This window comes from Nothoprocta perdicaria, unplaced genomic scaffold (assembly GCF_003342845.1).
Source record: "Nothoprocta perdicaria isolate Ctin4 unplaced genomic scaffold, notPer1 scaffold_100, whole genome shotgun sequence".
Taxonomy (NCBI): Eukaryota; Metazoa; Chordata; class Aves; order Tinamiformes; family Tinamidae; genus Nothoprocta; species Nothoprocta perdicaria.
In genome coordinates this window covers 2390404-2396403 of record NW_020454095.1, presented here as the reverse complement: position 1 = coordinate 2396403, position 6000 = coordinate 2390404, and positions in this window count along the sequence as shown.

Here is a 6000-nt window from a genome sequence, read left to right as displayed (position 1 = left end):
ACTTATGCTATCCAATAATGACTATATTGACCATGCTGCTAGAATTTTCTAAAATACTAAGGATGCTATTTTCTCTTAGCATTATGTGTATAGAAAGCCCACTGTTATTTGCCAGAATTATCATATACAGACAGCATGGGTAATCTAGTAATTCACTTACAGTCAACTAGTGTTCTGATACCTAGGTACATTTTGCTTAACCTGAGCTGCAATTAACTAAATTTATTTTTATATTAGGTGATTTGTTTGCAGTGACTATGTTTGCTTAACATCATGAAATGAAGATAAAAACTCCTACTCTCAAAACATTCTGTTTTAACCTGTGTGCATTTTCCCAAGGTGCCTATTACGGTGACAAAGTCCTCTAAATTCTCCATTGTATGATACTTTTTATCAACTACATTTTAGAGTTCTCCATCTCCCTTTCTTTTGCATATGTGACTTGAGTGACAGCCATGTTTGCAAATCATGAAGTTCCACAAGCTTTTCAAATGTATTTGTTTCAAATGTATTCCATTGCCCATGGAATGCATGCTCTGGTGCAGCAAGGCAAGTGGAACCCATTACATAGGCCAACCTGACCAAACAAACAAATGTGGTCATTTAAAATAAACGAGAGAAATGAAATCAGTAGCATCACTCTCATGCCAAGACATGTACTATTCTGTTACTGAGMAAAGGTGAAAAGAAGATTTTCAAGTCTGTAAGGAAGAGTAATAGAAATGTAATCAACACCTGTAAAATAAACATTAGAGGTGAAAGCTCCTGCTTCGATCAGCACCAACTGGCATTTCTTTCATGTAAGAAAAGGTGTCAAGAAAAAGATTCATGAAAAAAGCCCCATGGCAATGAGTTAGGAACAGGCAAATCACTGACCTCCCATTCTATGAAACCACAGTTACACTTTTATCAGGATAAAACCTCAGAGAGGTCTAATTCATCCTTAGGACAACTGTAGTTCTAATACAACTTCATTATCATTCAAAATTGAGAAACTTATGTAATCAATTCCCACTTACAATAGAACACAAGAAGGATAGCGCAAATATATACTGAAATATTATCATTACTACATGGGTGCAAAGTAAACACTAGGAAAAAATGCACATAGAATAATGCAAAAGAGAATGTSTTCTGAAATCAATTCCCTATTACACAGTGCTTATTACAGTTTGATTTCAATGTCTGGCTTAGAATTGTTGTAAGAGATGTTCTAAAAATGTTCTGAAATACGAAAGACATGGAGTTAAAGAACAAGGTCATGAGCTAGAACTATGAGCTAGAATTGTTGTTCCTATATTACACTGAGTTAATCTATACATAACTTATAGTAAAAATAACAGTCAATGGTCTAAACTTTGTCTTGGAACAAGTGTTTATGAAATACGAGCATAAACCACGATCATATGAAATATGTAATTTAGCATTCATGCAATGATTAACTTTGGTTGCTTATCTGTTGATGAAATTAAATTCAAACAAGAAAAAAACATTAAAATGTACCATCACAGAAAATAAAAACATGGGTGGAAGAAGGCTATTATTAAATCATTGTTTAGAACCTTTTTTTCCTTCTTCTTCTTTTTTTTTCATTTAAAATAGATATTTCTTTATCATTATGAAAATTTAGGTTATCAGCACTAAAAATGCTAGGTCCAGAAACTAAAATCTCCCTCCTGGGAGTTTTATTTCATCTCTGACAGAGAAAGAAATATCATTTTGGCAGACAGTGAGTCTACTTTTTCAAAATGTGTAAAGGACTTTATCCATGGTCGGTATACTAACATCAAAAAGAATCAAGTGAAAATCTCTCATTGTCTTTCTCTCTCTCTMTMTMTATATAGAACATATATATATGTTCTCTATACAGCCAGTGGAGGGTGAGATAGGAATATAAACCATTCTCTTCAGGAATATCTTTTTTTTGGCTAGACAGGAAAACTTACTTTAGCTAAATATTCCTTGATCAGTATAGCATTTCAGGCTAATCTTACTATATACTTGTAAAATGCAATTTTCTTTCAATTGAGTGAGAGTAATAAATAAAAGTAATGAGAATAGCTGGAAAGTATATTATCAAAATATCAATGAAAAACTTCTTCGTTAAGAGTAATTTACTGGTTAAATAGCTCTAGAGTGTTTTTCTGGTAACCAATATAATATTCAGATTAAGAACGTACTTAATTCCTATTATCTATAGCATGACATATTAATTCTAAGTCTGTCAGATAGCAAAAAAGACCTAAAATGGTTCCTGTAATGATTTTGTGCTAGAAAGCTTATTTACATTAAAATATTTCTTGTGAGGTTTGAGGTACCTCACTATACAAGATTCCAGGAACAAAAGACAAAATCCTTTCACTATTACAGAATAAATGTAATAATGGAGAAAATGTAAAAATGTAATAATGGTGAATAAAAGATGAATTAAGTATCTGCAATGGCTGCTATTGAGAAGAATAGACTCTAAATTATCAAAAAAAACCCCAACTATCTAGTTCAACAACTACTATCTATTGCATTAATTTTCTTTATAAAAGTCTACTAAGAAAACTGAGATACGAGTAAGTTATTACATACGAGAATATGTATCTCTTCAGTATGATGTTACAAAGAAACACACCAAGTAAGCCATCAGAACAGATATATCCAGCTCTGATAAGGCAGAAATTAACTCTGACTAGTGATCAAAACAATCTGAGTATAGCATCCAACATACATGTATACATCCCTAACTGGAGGTGAATCCCTCATCATGGAGATGAATTGGATACATTTGCACACAACATGTCACAACAAGCACTACTTCCTAGAATATCTCATAATGGTAATTCTTGACCTTCATTATATTTGTATTTAAAAACGAGCAGAGGAAAAAATTAATAATACAAACCTGGTCACTTACAGTAAATTCTAAGTGTAGTGACTGTACTGGGTCCCTCATTTTCCGTCTTACTCTTTTTCAATGCTGCTTCTACTTTTATTTTATTTTATTTTAATTTATTTTATTTTTTCCATTTTTTGATAACAAGAAATAAGTTATCCATTAGCAGGGAATCATCCGACAATGGATACCTAAGTATTTAATTTCTAGAGTCTAATCATCTGATGCAGATCATATGCTATCTTTCAAGATATATATATCCTACTATATAAATGAACAAGCTTATTACCTTCCTCTCCCCATAACAAAAAGTATGCTTAACTCAACATCAGAGATGTACCTGCCAGAAGTAAATGATTTAATAGCTGAACTTGAAAAGAACCATCTATTTGAAAAGGTTCTACTTTCAAAAGGAAAAGAAAAATTGCCATCCTCAGCCCCCTAGCTCTTCTGTTTATTTTTATCTTTTCAGTAGGTTTTTCAATAGAGATGTCATGGTGATGATTACATAGAAAGCCAGCTAGTCCAAGAAACCTCTTACAGTGACTCATCTAAGGGGGAAAGGGCACATACTTTGTCAGTCATCAGAATAAATCAGGTTCCTCCAGCCAAATATGTTTCTTCTGTAGTCCAGATAAATAGCCTTCATAAATTCCTATTCATATTATTCAGTACTTAATTTAAAGCACAATATCTCAGTGGGTTACCAGAGTGCTATCTTCATCTACCACAGATCTGCTATGTATCTGCTTCTGTACAGAATCATACACATATCCAGAGAGCCATTTAGGTATACACTCATTTACAAGACATAAAAACTGTCTCCCTAACTCTGAAAAGTTGTTGATGTGCCTTATGATCCTTCAGGACAAATATGAGGAGGCCAAATTGAAAATACTATCAACAGATTCCTCAAATTGTAGTCATGTGGATTGTATATTTGTATATTGTATATGAAATCAAGGTTCTGATCTATTGAGACACTCCAACTTCCTTCAGCAATTATCTGCTTTAGTACAGGGCAGACTTTAAAAATTTAGGGATAGGATTATTCACCTAAAAGTTTTGTATAAGAAAAATTCACAGGCATAACAATTAATACTCATAACCAATACCTTGACAAAACCTGCTCAGAAATTGTGAGCAGGTGTCACATTGTGTCTCCATTCTTTTTTTATTACTATTATTTTTAAATTGCATCTAAATGTACTTGAAAGCTAGTAAAAAAGAGTCCTACTGAATCCCTCAAAAATAAAAATTTTAAACATACTAATGGCCTTAACGTTATATGCTACAGCTTATTAGCCAGAAGAAATATATTATACTTCTCAGGAAAATGAAATATTTCAGAAGAACTTCAACACAAAGTATTTTGTGTGGAATTTATTTCAAAATTTTATAATCTCATTCTGATCTTTTTCCTTATTTCTTTTTCCATTGCATTCAAACAAATTTTCATTGTATTTTTATGTTTTTCTTTTTAGAGCAAGAGAAAACCAAGCCAGCCAGAGAGCTTGCCCTTTGAAATGGGCAGTGCTGTATATCTGATTTGTATTAGTCATGCATTCGTTCCAAACTAAAAGCAATGTTTATACTTTTTATCCATTATCCTTTGGCTCTACAGCAAGTTCCATATTCATTAACACAAGTTGGCAGATCAGAATTTAGCCTGGTGTGGGATTCATCCAGCAAAGAGACAGAGTATGTGCATGAGACAGCATTTCTTTCTTGTAAATGATGTGCACACCTTCTCCTGAAGATTTGTGAGACATTTTATTTGCATAAACAGCTGTCTTCTTACTTCATTTCTGCAGCMACAAATATCACCATGCAAGAAAGCTGCCATAAGAGATCCTGCTCTTACTCTTCAAACCACTCCCTCACATCTTTTTGCAGCTGGCTCTTCATAAACTGATTAAAAGAAAATATTATCATTACACTATTTCCCAATCCTGTTATAATTAATGCAAGGATATCTGCATTTCACTCTTGCAGATATTTGTGGTTCATATATTAATATCCTTTCAATTTTTACCCACGTCAAGAACGTTTTATTGACATATACTCAGAAAATAAGAAATGTGAGAATGAAAGAGAATCTAATCAAGACAGCAACAGATTTTTTAAAGATTAAAGTACTACAGATCACTGTAATAGTCTGAAAAAAAGAAACACAAAGAAGGTATATGCTAGTACTTCATCAGTGTAACAAAAATTTTAAAGAGTGACACAAAATWAAAAAAAAAATCAGGCTAGAAAGAAGAAGCAGTAGTAGATGGGTTTGTTTAATGTAGTAAGTGCTAGTCTTTTTTTTTCTTTTCCAGAGAATTTATGCAAAAATGCTGCTACACATTTTGCCTCTAACAATAACACACACAACATAATCCTGTTCTGACTGACCTGTATTAATTCAACAAATTGATTGTATAGCTACTCTTCATATACCTATGTCTTTCTCAATACTATGTCTTGTATAGGACTATGGGGGGAAAAAATAAAAAAGTGGAGAGAAGCAGGTTTAGTTATAGGTGAATAAAAAAGCAACCAACAGTGAGTTTCTTTGTTAAGAATAGATACTTGGGGCTTTTGGATCTTATTGCCCCTGCATTTTCTCCCTACCTTCATTAATGTGCTCTGGAACTGAGTTCTTGTACTTGAAAAAATTCTGTCTTCTGATTCTGAAAAGTTCTCATCTCTTGATCAGAATCTTGAGAAGTCCTGATCTCTTGACTATTAATAAAAAAACATTATTTCCAGGATGACTAACACAATGAATAAGTCTGGGATTTACAGATTACTGAAGAGAGAAACAAAAGAATTTTGAAAAAAAAACACTGGAAAATATTTCCAGCTAAAGGGAGTTGAAAGTCAGAAAAAGTAGCACAGAAGATTTAAAGAGAAAAATGAATAAATTAAAAGAACACATCTGCACCTTATCTCTCTACATTACTATCCATATATTTTGACCTCCCATCTTCTTTAGTCCTAGATTGCTTTCACTGATCACTTTTTAGTCTCTTCCTCCTTCCCTGTGGCATCACATGTAGTGCCAAAGCGAAGATAATAATGTACCTCACCACATTTCCTTGAACTCAGTAGCTAAGAGAATAAGCATT